The sequence below is a fragment of the Caretta caretta genome, chromosome 1, assembly GCF_965140235.1.
Source record: "Caretta caretta isolate rCarCar2 chromosome 1, rCarCar1.hap1, whole genome shotgun sequence".
NCBI lineage: Eukaryota > Metazoa > Chordata > Testudines > Cheloniidae > Caretta > Caretta caretta.
This window is the reverse complement of record NC_134206.1, coordinates 198,404,127-198,419,722: the sequence shown is the minus strand read 5'-3', so window position 1 is coordinate 198,419,722 and position 15,596 is coordinate 198,404,127. Positions and strand designations below refer to the sequence as shown.

The 15,596-nt window shown below is 44.8% G+C and overlaps 1 protein-coding gene across 21 annotated transcripts in view; it reads right to left on the bottom strand.

The window, feature by feature from the left end:
* ABI3BP (ABI family member 3 binding protein) overlaps window positions 1–15,596 on the bottom strand; it is a 311,874-nt gene that overhangs the window by 214,751 nt on the left and 81,527 nt on the right. The window lies entirely within an intron of this gene.

Here is a 15,596-nt window from a genome sequence, read left to right as displayed (position 1 = left end):
ACTCTGGGCAAGTCTACAGTACAGTGCTACATTGGTATAGTTGCATCAATGCAGCTGTGCCGCTGTAGCATGTCTGGTGAAGACGCACTATGCCCACAGGAGAATGCTTTCCCGTCAGCATAATTACTCCAGCATGGCAAGAAACGTAAGTGATGTCGGCTGGAGACAAGCTATGCTGGCAGAAGAGCATCCCCCACCGACGTAGTGTTGGTGTGCACAGTGTGAAAATTGCGACGTTCGGGGAGTGGAGAGGGCTTTTTCACATCTCTAACTGACATAAGTTAGATCAACTTAAGTGGTAGTGTAGATGTGCCCTCCACCTCCACAAGAGGTGTAGAGCTTATGATGGTGTAGTGGGGGCAACAAAGTGTATAAGCACATAGACTGATATTTAATCATTTAATACTTGCATAATCTAGTGGCCACTGCAAAGCAGTGGGAGTCAGATGTGCTCACTTCTATTCTTCACTCCACCACTGACTGAATTTGAAATTTGAGCAAGTCATTTGGCATGTGCCTCAGTTTCCCCCTCTGTAAAATTAAATGTGTTACTTACCCCTCTCAAAGAGATACTATGAGGTTTAATTAAATTGTTAAATGCTTTGATAATTTTGAATAAAGGCACTAGATAAATGCAAGTAGTGTTATTATGAGCTCCTTTGGGCCAGGACTATGTCTTATGCATAGCACGACAGGCACTCCTCTTTATTAGGATCTCTGGCTACTATTAGAATACAAATAATATTTTTAATGTGATAGCTGAGCTATTGTTAGCAATTTTCTTGCCAGACAAATATGCATTTTCCATAGTTTCAAATGTTTACATTTATTTAAATTTTTTCTCAACACTCAGTATCCTGGTTTTCTATTTTCATTTATTAAACTACAAAGTTCTCATAAAAAGTTTATCCTTTTATGGATAAAGATGTGGCGTTAAGGTTGAGGCTACATTTTATTTTTTTTAATATACAGTGCAATTTGTTACAATAGCTAAAGATGCAACATTTAAATAACAAAAACAAATCTCATAGCCATTATCCCCACAAAATAAAATCAAAGGGTTTCAAACCTATGAGAATTTTGTTTTTAAACTGAGCCTTGCTAAAGTAGCATTAAGTTTTCATAAAGCTAGGGTTGCAAATCAGAACTACAGCTGTTTTCAAGTGTCAGAGTCATTTGCTGGCTAGCTGGATTGATTGACTGAGAGCCAGCTTGTAAACTCTTTGGAAATATTGCTCTTCATAGGAAACAATGAAATGAAGCAAATAAAGGAAAATCAAACCTTGCTGTTATTTTTATACCCAGGCTAACAAATTCTCAGTATGTTTGATAGAACCTTCAAGAGCACAAATGCACGTTGTGAGAGGCTGCAGTTCAAGTGATGTTCCAGCAGTGAAAGCCAGATAACTTCACCCCACAGCCTAGAATAATAAACTGTTTGATTAAAACAATGTTCAGAGGGGAGGAGTGTTTATAGTTTTGGGAAACTTATCTTCAGAAAAAGGAAGGAAATCCTTCTTCCTGAGACATCAGAGATCAGATAAACCAATCTTTCTACTCCTTTAAAACATTCAATTCCCCTTTCTGCTCTCAGATATGGCTGCACAACTCTAACAGAAATCACAGGAGTTGGGTAGGCATATTTGAGGGCAGAATTTGGCCCACAGTAAATTGATCTGGACTGTTTTTCCTATAATTTTAAATATGGGTGTCAACATAAAATTAATTGGGCTACTATAAGATACAATGGGCCAAATTTGTCCTTAGTGAGGGATCCTGCAGCCCAATTGCCCTAAGACCCCAAAATCATTATGCAATACAAAGCAGTACTGCAATTAAAAGAAACCCACAGAGAAGAACTCTCATTGGTGTTCTACATAAATACATAAAGAAAGGGCCAGGGAAAAGCTGTGTTTTTTTTAAAAAAGTGTGCGGGGAGGTGCAGGAAGAATCTTAGAATACCACACCCGATGCCTTCTCTTGTATTGGAAAAGTTGCTTGGATTTTTAGTTGATTTAATTAAATCAACACAATTAAATAGGCAGAAACCCATAACACAGATGTACTTAAACTAGTTTAATACTTGCTTTTAAATGGGTTCAGACTGTATCTGAATAAAAAGAAACTGAATGCAGTAAAGTTAATCTGGTTTAACACCATCTGCATTAGGAATTTGAACTGAGTTAACAAAATCGATTTTAAACCAATTTTAGTTAACTGATGCAAATTTTCAGTGTACACAAAACCTCAATCAGGAACAAGAAACGTAGTGCAAATTAAACAGAAACTGACCCAAAACTTCATTCATCCCACAGTTTGAAACAAAACATTTTTGGTGTTTGAAAATTATTATTACTAAGAAAAAGTTATGGCACTGCCTTTATCTAACAATCTCAAAACTCTTTAAACCATTAGTTCATTAAACTCTACAACAGCCCTGTGAGGTAAGTATTATTAATACGAAATTTTACAGATGGGTAAACTGAGAGAGAAGAGATTAAGACCTTACATTTTCAAAAGACTTCATTTTTGGTGCCCAATTCAAGATATTAAGTGCCTGGATTTTTCCACCTACAGCTCCCACTGAAATCAACTGGAATTGGGAGGTTCTTAACACCTATTAAGAACAGTCCATCAGTTTCTCAAGTTGGGACAGCCAAAACAGGGGTGTCCAAAATTAGTGGGCACTTGACAATTTAAGCCTAAATGACTTGCCCAAGATCATGCAGTGGCGTTGTAGCTATGTTGATCCCAGGTTATCCGACAGACAAGGGGCTGAGGCGGTATCTTGTATTGGACCAACTTCTGTTGGTGAGAGAGACAAGCTTTCGAGCTACTCAGCGCTCTTCTTCAGGTCAGGGAATGTACTAAGCCAGAGGTGGGCCACTTCCGGCCGCGGGACTGTCCTACCCGGCCCTTGAGCTCCCCACCGGGGAGGCTAGCCCCTGACCCCTCCCCCACTGTCCTCCCTCCCCCGCAGTTATGCCGCATTGCTCTGGGCGGCGGGGCTGCACGCTCCTGCTGGGCAGCGTGTCTGGCTCTGGCTGGGCGGCGAAGCTCCAGGCATGCTGCTCTGAGCTGCTTGGTCAGGGGGCCAGGGCCGGCAGGCAGTCAGGGGGCAGTTGGATAGGTATGGGAGTCCTGGGGGCAGCTGGATGGCGCAGAGGTTCTGGGGGGGGCAGTCAGAGGACAGGGAACAGGGGGAGATGGATAGGTGTGGGAGTCCCGGGGGGCCTGTCAGGGGGCGGGGGTGTGAATAGGGGTTGGGGCAGTCAGGGAGCAGGGCGGTTGGATAGGGGGCTGTTAGGGGGCAGGGGGTCCCAGGATGGGACGGTCAAGGGACAATGAGCAGGGAGAGTTGGATGGGTGGGGGGCTTTGAGGGGGGCAGTCAGGGGGCGGGAAGTGGGAGAGGGCGGATAGGGAGCAGGGGCCAGGCAGTTTGGGGAGGCACAGCCTTCCCTACCTGGCCCACCATACAGTTTTGCAACCCCAACGTGGCCCTCGGGCCAAAAAGTTTGCCCACCCCTGTACTAAGAGTTCCTTTTCCCAGACCTGATGAAGAGCTCTGTGTAGCTCGAAAGTTCATCTCTCACCAACAGAGGTTGGCCCAATACAAGAAACAACCTCACTGACTTTGCCTAAGATCACACAGTTAGTGGCTGAGCAAGACAAAGAACAGTAGTGGGCTAATTTTAAACAACCAAAACCTTGAAAATACTGACTTGGTTTTCCTGTTCTCCCAACTCAATCCTCTACTGGATATTCAAGTAAGTGAGAGATCACATTGCCCTCTATTCTTGTACAAAGTGCCATGGAATCTTTAATACCCACAAACGTGGTTTTAAGTCTTGCCTTACTTTGCACTGGCTCATGAAGAGCAAATGTTGCTCCTTGGAATGCACCACGTAAGCATTTTTATTAATAAAAGGCCTATTGGCTGCCTGAAATCTGTTATCCAGGGATGTTTAGGTCTGCCAGTTCCCCCCTGCTACTTCCTGAAGCAACCTTCATTAATCCTGGGGTGGGGGTGGGGGGTCCTCTCATCCAAATACTGAGCAGAAAAAACACTCAAATTTGTGAGATATGATTAGAGAAGAGTCTGGAACAGTATGTGCAGCAACACATAATGAAGGGTTTATCCAGAAAGCATAAACTTCTTCCACCCACCCTTCCCCCACACACCAAAGATCACAAAATCTAATGTTTATATACAGTTGTTAGTTTTATAATTTCTTCTTGTTCTATATTTGAAATCTGTTCTCAGAAAAAATGTGTTACGTTGGGCGTTGTTCACTCACCCTTCATGGAGGTTGGCAAGTACACTCCATGTGAAGAACAGAGCATATCCACATTTTCCAATGAACTCATCATTTCCCTGATAACACTATTTAAAAAGGAAGCACTTTTGAAAAATAAAGGGATTTTTTTTGTTATAATGGATAGGGCTAGGAACCAGTTGTCTGATATTAGAGACAAAATCACTAAACTAAATTTAAGTCAACACTGTATTGTATTATGTTCATCCTCATCGAGGTCAATGATTATGAAACTGGAACAATTTAAATCAGACACTAAAGTTCATGTTGCAGTCCAGACAAGATTAAAATCCAGGTCTAAACTGAGCTAACAGAACATATTACAATATAGAAATATGCTTGGGAGAGGTTATGGAGCAGACCCAAACATTTTACTGCATATGTAAGGGTACAAGGATCATCGTTTATTTTAATTTGTATGTATTTGTACAGTGCCAATCAACATAGTACACAAGCACTGTTGTTGGCAATCCCTTGGAGTTCAAGGATGACTGTCGTCCAATAAAATGATGGCCAGTTATCGCTGGTGGATCTGCAGGTGGCTAATGAGACCAATCTGGGATCCACAGATCTTGTCATAGTTGGCACAGACAGTTCCCAGTGGAAGGGGCAGATCTGGATTGTTAAATTGGGCTGCAGCATGTTCTTTCCTCCCTTCCCATTTCCTGTTGTCTCCATTGGATCTCAAAATACTAGCATCCTTGCCATAAAGTCCTTTTCCATTTTGATCAATCGAGGGATTGGGTTTTCCATGAAGATGTGCAATATTGACACATTCATGTTGGCTTTGAGGGTGTCTTTGAAGCATTTTTTTTTACCCACCCCAGACTGTTGACCATGGCTCAGTTGCGAGAGCATTATCTGCTTCGGGAGTTGATTTTCTGGCATTCAAAGAACACGACGAGCCCAACAAAGTTGGTGGCGGATGATCATAGCTTCAATGCTGCAGATTCTGGCTTGGGACAGAACACTGACATTGGTGCGTCAGTCATCCCACTTGTTCGGAAGATCTTTCGGAAGCACCGTTGATGGCGTCATTCAAGAACCTTGAGGTATCTACTGTACGTGACCCAGGTTTCAGCACCGTACAAGAGAGCAGGAACAACAACAGCCTGGTACACAAGAAGCTTGGTTTGATTCTTGATGCCACAATCTTCGAAGACACGTTTTCTCAAGCATCTGAAAACTGCACTGGTATATTGAAGGCAGTGTTGAATTTTCTCATCATTGTCAACTTTCTGTGACAGATAGCTGCCAAGGTAAAGGAGGTCCTCAATGTTCTCCAGCGTCTCTTTATTCAGCTGAATTACAAGAGCAGGATCCTGGTGATTCGGAGTCTGTTGGTGTAGTTTAGTTTTCTGGATGTTAAGCATGAGGCTGAGTTAGCCTCTGAAAAAATGTTGACTGTTTTTTGAAGATCTTCTGAGTGGGTGCACTGGGCACAGTTATCCACATATTAGAGTTCAGCAACTGAGTTAGGGTATGTCTACACTGGAAACTTCAAAGTGCTGCCGCGGGAACACTCCCATGGCAGCGCTTTGAAGTGCGAGTGTGGTTCCGTGCGAGCGATGGGAGAGAGCTTCCAGTGCTCGGAGCCTGTCTAAACGAGCGCTTTAAAGTCCTCAGACTTGCTGTGCTCAGGGGGGTGATTTTTCACACCCCCAAGCCAGCAAGTCAGAGCACTATAAAATGTAAGTGTAGACATACCTTTAGTGAGAGACTGTGTCTTGGATCGAAAGTGATTGACGTTGAAAAGCTTGCCATCCATTCTGTATTGGATGTCAAGCCTGGAGCTTGTCAGCAATGAAACGGAGGATGACAGCAAGGAAAATGGAGAAAAGGCTTGGAGTGATGACACAGCCTTGCTTGACTCCTATCCTGACTAGGAAGGGGTCCGTTTCAGATCCATTGCTGATGACTATCATAGCCATGTTGCTGTGGAGGATTGGAAGTTGGCAACAAATTTTGGTGGGCATCCAAATTTAAGGAGAATTCTCCAAAGAGCCTCACAATGGATGGAGTTGAATGCTTTCATGAGGTGAATGAAGACTATGTACAGAGGTCGATGTTGCTTGTGGCACTTTTCCTGAAGTTGGTGGGCAGTGAAGATCATGTTGATGGTACCTTGAGATGGTCTGAATCCACACTGTGAATCTGTGAGGATTTCCTTGGCCAAGGGAAGCAGCAGGTGAGGAGGATTCTGGCAAGAATCTTTCCAGAAATGGACAACAGGACAATTCCTTGATACTTTCCACAATCCGCTTTGTGTCCTTCTTTGAAGACAGTGACGATGATGGCATCCCTAAAATCAGCTGGGATTTCTTCTTAATTCCAAATGTTGACGATTCAAATGTAAACTGATGAGCCAGTTCTTTCTCCCCCTTCTTTGAAGATTTCAACAGGGATTCCATCAGGTCCAAATACCTTATTGTTCTTCAGCTGTTTGATGAAAACCATCAAAACAAGCACCACACATAAATTGATTAACTTAGCCTTAAAATACTCCTGTACGGTAGAGAAGTATTCTCCCATTTTGCAGATGGGGAAGCAGAACTGTAGAAAGGCAGAGTGACTTGCTCAGTTTCACACAGCGAGTCCACCACAGAGCCAGGATTAGAAATTAGCGTTCTTGACTCCCAGTCCTGTGCTGTACTTTAACGTTTCTCCCATTTAAGTGAGAAGGTTATTGAGTCTTCATGCTGACTGAATCATTGGCTCCTGTGTTGCTGAAAAGCACTGTCACTGACCTGTTTATGCTCCCCTTGATGGACACTCACCAGACTGATTTGTTTAGATCTAAACACTAGGACCTGCATGCTGTTAATCCCACTGAGCCTGAGCAGCATCCGGGCACTGTCTCTGGCCCTGGCCTCTCAGGGTATGTCTACGCAGCAATTGGAGACATGTGGCTGGCCTGTGTCAGCTGACTTGGGCTCGCAGGGCTCAGACTGCAGGGCTGTTTCATTGCTATGTAGACTTCCGGGCTCGGGCTGGAATCTAGATTCTGGAACCCTCCCACCTCGCAGGAAGTCTACATAACAATGAAACAACCCTGCAGCCCAAGCCCTGTGAGCCTGAGTTTGCTGGCACAGGCCAGTCACAGGTTTTCTGTTGCTGTGTAGACATACGCTCAAGCTCTGTCCTGGGGTACAGATGCCCAGGTTTGTACCCCTTCCTGGAAGTGGGACTCTGCAGTTCAGCTGTCATAGGCCCCAAGATCAGTGCTGAATCCTCCAAATCTCCCCAGTAGTTTAGTCACCCCAGTTACATATTAACCCTTCAGGGACATGCAACAGTTTCAGCAATGAACTCGGAAGCTTTGCAAAGTAACTTATTAAACACATGAACACTTTATTCCTAGAAGAAAGCCTAGAGACTTACAAATCCAACCAAAACCTGCACACAAAACACTCCCTCCTGTGTCCTCACCATTCTGAAAGCCCGTGGGGTTGTTGGTCAGTCCCTTCAGGATGTCAGGACCTTCCTCTCCTCTTGTTCAGACTTCATATTCTCTCTCTGAGCCTCTGCAACAAGTTCTCTAGCTCATTCAGGTTCAGGAGCCAAATGATTTCCCTAGCTCAGAGAGCATGTGTCTTCACAGCAGCTTCTAACAACCTCCTCCTTTGTTCTCCTTTTCCACTGAGGAATTTCCATTACTCCAACATCCCTTCCCCCACCCCAAACCCAAGGCAACCTGGGATAACCACTTTCCTTCAGTTTAGCCAATCTCTTTAGCAAATCCATTGGGTATCAGGGCAAAGGCACTCCATGTTAACAATTACTTCTTCCTGTAGCTACTTCCAGACGGGGTGCGATATGTGACATGGTCCCTATCAGCAAATGACTGATTCAATATACACTTAGGGTTAGTTATACATAGAGGTCCTAGAATCAGAATTAATAAATTTTATATAGATTTCCCAAACCATCACACGTGCATATTGATGGCAATTGTTATGATGATTTTTTGTGACATGGAAACCAATTGTTGGACTGACACAACCAATACACTTTAAGAGGCCAGTGAATAATTGTCTAAGGGCTATACTGAACATTAACATACGGCAACACCCCCCTACCAACATAGTAATACATCCCTTTATGAGGCCTGCAGTTAAATAATCCATCTTTACATATATACAGTAGAAGAATTGCTCAAAAATAAGCTGAAGAGCAAGGACCCAAAAGGCTGCTCTCTTCTTCAAGGCCTACTTAACCCCAAATTCTCACAGGGAGGTATAAAGGATACCTATACATTTGCAAGAAAATGATTCATAATACATGTACAGTCTGTTCAATTACTTTGAGGATCTTCACCATAGTTGAGCCAAATTTTAAAAGGAACTGTGTTGGACCATATTAAAGAAGTTCTGTATTAAAATCACAAATGAGTTTGATTCCCCATAGTTTAAATTCCAGGGTATTACTAATTAAGAGATCTCTTGGTTTTTGGTACTGTTTCTCTCCCTCTATGTGTGAAACTTGCAAGCTGCTAATTGCGTTAGTACATTCTAAGACAGAGTCTGTTCTCAAAGCAATTCACACAGAGCCCTGGTCTACACTAGGACTTTAGGTCGAATTTAGCAGCGTTAAATCAATGTAAACCTGCACCCGTCCACACGATGAAGCCCTTTATTTCGACTTAAAGGGCTCTTAAAATCAATTTCCTTACTCCACCCCTGACAAGTGGATTAGCGCTTAAATCGGCCTTGCCGGCTCAAATTTCGGGTACTGTGGACACAATTCGACGGTATTGGCCTCTGGGAGCTATCCCAGAGTGCTCCATTGTGACCGCTCTGGACAGCACTCTCAACTCAGATGCACTGGCCAGGTAGACAGGAAAAGAACCGCGAACTTTTGAATCTCATTTCCTGTTTGGCCAGCGTGGCAAGCTGCAGGTGACCATGCAGAGCTCATCAGTGCCGCGTGAAACTGAAGGAGCTGAGGCAAGCCTACCAGAAAACCAGAGAGGCGAATGGCCGCTCCGGGTCAGAGCCCCAAACATGCCGCTTCTATGATGAGCTGCATACCATTTTAGGGGGTTCAGCCACCACTACCCCAGCCGTGTTGTTTTATTCCTTCAATGGAGATGGAGGCAACACGGAAGCAGGTTTTGGGGACGAAGAAGAAGATGATGATGAGGTTGTAGATAGCTCACAGCAAGCAAGCGGAGAAACCGGTTTTCCCGACAGCCAGGAACTGTTTCTCACCCTGGACCTGGAGCCAGTACCCCCTGAACCCACCCAAGGCTGCTTCCTGGACCCGGCAGGCGGAGAAGTGTACCTTTTAAAATACTATACATGGTTTAAAATCAAGCATGTGAAAGGATTACTTTGCCCTGGCATTCGCGGCTCTCCTGGATGTACTCCCAAAGGCTTTGCAAAAGGTTTCTGGGGAGGGCAGCCTTATTGCGTCCTTCATGGTAGGACACTTTACCACTCCAGGCCAGTAACACGTACTCGGGAATCATTGTACAACAAAGCATTGCAGTGTATGTTTGCTGGCATTCAAACAACATCCGTTCTTTATCTCTCTGTGTTATCCTCAGGAGAGTGATATCATTCATGGTCACCTGTTTGAAATAGAGAGCTTTTCTTCAGGGCACACTCAAAGGAGCCCATTCCTGCTGGGCTGTTTGCCTGTGGCTAAACAGAAATGTTCCCCGCTGTTAGCCACAGGGAGGGGGGAAGGTTGAGTGAGTAGCCACGCGGTGGGGGGAGGCAAAATGAGACCTTGTAACGAAAGCACATGTGCTATGTATGTAATGTTAACAGCAAGGGTTACCCTGGAAGAGTGTAGCCACTGTTTTATAAAATGTGTCTTTTTAAATACCGCTGTCCCTTTTTTTTTCTCCACCAGCTGCATGTGTTTCAATGATCACAGGATCTTCTCCTTCCCAGAGGCTAGTGAAGCTTAGAAAGAAAAAAAAACGCACTCGAGATGAAATGTTCTCCAAGCTCATGCTGTCCTCCCACACTGACAGAGCACAGATGAATGCGTGGAGGCAAATAATGTCAGAGTGCAGGAAAGCACAAAATGACCGGGAGGAGAGGTGGCGGGCTGAAGACAGTAAGTGGCGGGCTGAAGACAGTAAGTGGCGGGCTGAAGACAGGGCTGAAGCTCAAATGTGGCGGCAGCATGATGAGAGGAGGCAGGATTCAATGCTGAGGCTGCTGGAGGACCAAACCAGTATGCTCCAGTGTATGGTTGAGCTGCAGCAAAGGCAGCTGGAGCACAGACTGCCACTACAGCCCCTGTGTAACCAACCGCCCTCCTCCCCAAGTTCCATAGCCTCCACACCCAGAGGCCCAAGAACGTGGTGGGGGGGGCCACCAGCCAACCAGCCACTATGCCACAGAGGATTGCCCAAAAAAAAGAAGGCTGGCATTCAATAAATTTTAAAGTTGTAAACTTTTAAAGTGCTGTGTGGCATTTTCCTTCCCTCCTCCACCACCCCTCCTGGGCAACCTTGGTAGTCATCCCCCTATTTGTGTGATGAATGAATAAAGAATGCATGAATGTGAAGCAACAATGACTTTATTGCCTCTGCAAGCGGTGATTGAAGGGAGGAGGGGAGGATGGTTAGCTTACAGGGAAGTAGAGTGAACCAAGGGGCGGGGGGTTTCATCAAGGAGAAACAAAGAGAACTTTCACACTGTAGCCTCGCCAGTCATGAAACTGGTTTTCAAAGCTTCTCTGATGCGTACCGCGCCCTCCTGTGCTCTTCTAACCGCCCTGGTGTCTGGCTGTGCGTAACCAGCAGCCAGGCGATTTGCCTCAACCTCCCACATTGCCATAAACATCTCCCCCTTACTCTCACAGATATTGTGGAGCACACAGCAAGCAGTAATAACAGTGGGAATATTGGTTTCGCTGAGGTCTAAGCGAGTCAGTAAACTGCGCCAGCGCACCTTTAAACGTCCAAATGCACATTCTACCACCATTCTGCACTTGCTCAGCCTGTAGTTGAACAGCTCCTGACTACTGTCCAGGCTGCCTGTGTACGGCTTCATGAGCCATGGCATTAAGGGGTAGGCTGGGTCCCCAAGGATACATATAGGCATTTCAACATCCCCAACAGTTATTTTCTGGTCTGGGAATAAAGTCCCTTCCTGCCTCTTTTGGAACAGACCAGAGTTCCTGAAGGTGCGAGCATCACATACCTTTCCCGGCCATCCCACGTTGATGTTGGTGAAACGTCCCTTGTGATCCACCAGAGCTTGCAGCACTATTGAAAAGTACCCCTTGCGGTTTATGTACTCGGCGGCTTGGTGCTCCGGTGCCAAGATAGGGATATGGGTTCCGTCTATGGCCCCACCACAGTTAGGGAATCCCATTGCAGCAAAGACATCCATTATGACCTGCACATTTCCCAGGGTCACTACCCTTGATATCAGCAGATCTTTGATTGCATGGGCTACTTGCATCACAGCAGCCCCCACAGTAGATTTGCCCACTCCAAATTGATTCCCAACTGACAGGTAGCTGTCTGGCATTGCAAGCTTCCACAGGGCTATCGCCACTCGCTTCTCAACTGTGAGGGCTGCTCTCATCTTGGTATTCATGTGCTTCAGGGCAGGGGAAAGCAAGTCACAAAGTTCCATGAAAGTGCCCTTACGCATGTGAAAGTTTCGCAGCCACTGGGAATCGTCCCAGACCTGCAACACTATGCGGTCCCACCAGTCTGTGCTTGTTTCCCGAGCCCAGAATCGGCATTCCACAGCATGAACCTGCCCCATTAACACCATGATGCATGCATTGGCAGGGCCCATGCTTTCAGAGGAATCTGTGTCCATGTCCTGATCACTCATGTGACCGCGCTGACGTCACCTCCTCGCCCGGTATCGCTTTGCCAGGTTCTGGTGCTGCATATACTGCTGGATAATGCGTGTGGTGTTTAATGTGCTCCTAATTGCCAAAGTGAGCTGAGCGGCCTTCATGCTTGCCTTGGTATGGCGTCCGCACAGAAAAAAGGCGCGGAATGATAGTCTGCCGTTGCTCTGACAGAGGGAGGGGCGACTGACGACACGGCTTACAGGGTTGGCTTCAGGGAGCTAAAATCAACCAACGGGGTGGCTTTACATCAAGGAGTATTTCAGGCAAGACTTCACAGAGGGTTTCAATAAGAAATGGTGCACCTAAGTTATTGTTCTTATTGGAACAAGGAGGTTAGTCTGGCATCTGATTGATACATGGCTAGATTTACCTTGCTGCACCTTCTCTGTGAGTGACTGCACTGTGACCTAGAGGAATGAGTCCCCTAGATGGGGGAGGATGCAAATGAGTACAAAACAAATCTGGTCTATTTCTTGTTTTGATCCACTCTATCTATCTTTTACATCTTTGGCTGGCAGCAGACGGTGCAGAAGGACTGCATGCCATCCACATCTCATGGTTGCTCGGCAGAAGATGGTACAGTACGACTGCTAGCCATCCTCATCTCTTGCCTGCCCGGCAGAAGATGGTGCAATACGACTGCTAGCCATCCTCATCTCTTGCCTGCCCAGCAGAAGATGGTACAGTACGACTGCTAGCAATCCGTATCGCCTGCCTGCTCACCATAAGACGGTTCAATAGGACTGACTGCAGGACTAAAGAGAATGACCTGGTCGAGTCACTCCAAATTTAGTCCCTGCACCCATGTCTGCCCAGGCGCTCCCAGCCGACGTGGCCAGGAGCACCTCAGACACGACGATGACGGCTACCATTTGTAGTGCACCGTCTGCTGCCAGAAGGCAATGGGTTGCTGCTACTGTGTAGCAATGCCGTACCACGTCTGCCAGCACCCAGGAGACATACGGTGACTGTTACCTGAGCGGGCTCCATGCTTGCCGTGGTATGGCGTCTGCACAGGTAACTCAGGAAAAAAGGTGTGAAACGATTGTCTGTCCTTGCTTTCACGGAGGGAGAGAGGGAAGGGGGGCCTGACGATATATACCCAGAACCACCCGCGACAATGTTTTAGCCCCATCAGGCATTGGGATCTCAACCCAGAATTCCAATGGGCAGCGGAGACTGCGGGAACTGTGGGATAGCTACCCACAGTGCAATGCTCCGGAAGTCAACTCTAGCCTCGGTACTGTGGAAGCGCTCCGCCAAGTTAATGCACTTAATGCACTTAGAGCATTTTCTGTGGGGACACACACACTTGAATATATAAAACCGATTTCTAAAAAATCGACTTCTATAAATTCGACCTTATTCCGTAGTGTAGACATACCCAGAGAGAGACTCAAAGCAATACTCTGTAACAACAGAAACAGCACTCAGAGACTCCCCGCCCTTTTTTTGTATTAACAATTGTGATTAAAATAGAGATAGAGGATGTATGTGGATGGATGCTTGGTGTGGATAATAACTGAATGATCAGGGAGGTGCCAGCCTAAGAATCCAGTGTCCATCGGCTGAAGAAGGCCAGCAAGTGGAAATAACCAGAGGACCCCCAGAGGGCAGACTGGAATCCACCCAACAGCCTCAAGAATGGGAGAACCAAAGAACAAGATAACATCTAGCAGCATGGAGCCATCAGGAATGTGCCATCTGCTGATTGATTCAGCAACAGCATGATGAAGCAATTCCCATAGACTGGCATAGGAAGAAATTCCTATAAAAATGGACTCTAGAAAGTGAGAACTTTGGGGTCTGATTCTGCAAACCAACTTCCAGGAGCATCAGATGAGCATCTGACAAGGCCCTGCTCCCTCCTCATGTCCAGGCCACCTGGCCAGTGGCTTGGCATGAGCAACTCTAAGGCTGGTAACTATGATAACAACCGTGCAGAACCTGTGTGTGTGTGTGTTTGTATGAATGAATGTGTGAATAAATATGAGATTGAATGGAATGTTATAGCTATAACGAACTGCTTACTATGATTCTTTCTGTATTCACAATAAATGTGGTATTTTGCCTTTTCCTCTTTAATAAGATCCTGCTGGTTTTTAATTTATTGGTATAACAACTGAACACCTGTAATTCCCAAGTCAACTTCAATGGAGCTATGCCATTTTATGGCAGCTGAGAATCGGGCCACTGGACTTGAGACACAACTCTTGACAGTACAACATTCCTTCCATATTAAGTTTAGGATCCAGCTTCAGCTGGATTAGATGGTTGGGTTTTTTTTGTTGTTGTTTGTTTTTTGTTTTTAAACCATCCTGGCAGCTACATCCAAGAATGGTAGATTTCTAGGAAGGGGAATGAATGAGAGAGAGTTTAATCTTCCAGTCATCCACCAGAATATCGTACTCCAACACCTAAGAGCTGAATATGACATTTTAAAGCAGAGCTGGCTTGAAATCAACAATTGTTAGACCCAAACAAGCCTTTATTTTGGCAACTGAGCTTGAAATGCTGTGTATCCCTCTGCTCTTGTTTAACAGATAACTGATCAGAAAAACTACTTCCTTTCTAGAATGCTAGAAAATGCAACCTTAACTTGCATTAAGTGGTCCTGTTTCAGATGCAGAAATCCTGTTTTCAAAAGCCAATGGCTTTTGTCTGATTCTATTTAAACTTCTCAAGTTTTAAGTATGTTGGCCTATGTGAAATTGAAGATTCAACAAATCATTGAAAATATGTTAAATTCCGGTAAAATTGTCTAAAGAGTTTTAAAATGTCATTCATTTTAGGGTGTACCCAAGTTATATTTTGTGGATACTAAAATTTTTTTACTGACTTTAGTAAGTTTTGCCATCTGCCCAAATGAAGACTAATTTGGAAACAGCCACTCTACGAGCTGATACACGAAAAATTGCTTGGTGAAACAGATAGAACAAAACCTACAATCTTTAGAAAGATATTATTTTAAATAAAGGTTTGTCCATGTGTTACTGGACAGCTCCTTGTCTCATGAATTCATGATAAGTTTCTATTGATTGAACAGGACAGAGAAAGTTGCTCAACTATTCTTCATTCTGGGACAATATAATCTTTTTTATATAACTTTAAAGTGTTTTATGGCCTTGAGAAAAAAAACCCAAAAATTTCTGGAACCTAGGTCCCTTGAAACATTAACATTTTGCACATGGGTCTTATATTTGTTAAATGATCCAGTTCTTTCCATCCGTTAAAAACCAAACACACACGAGTTAGGACATGACCTGAGTGCAGGATACTTTTATGTTCAAATTAATAGACGAAAATTAGGAAGCCACCATATGTACTAAAACATTAAAATAGCAGTTAAGGTAGCACCAATCAAACACAGTCCAGGTGAACTGGAGGTTTGAAACAGCAAAGAAAGAGGAGACCCAGGTCTTTGGCTTTGTGACAAATGTTAA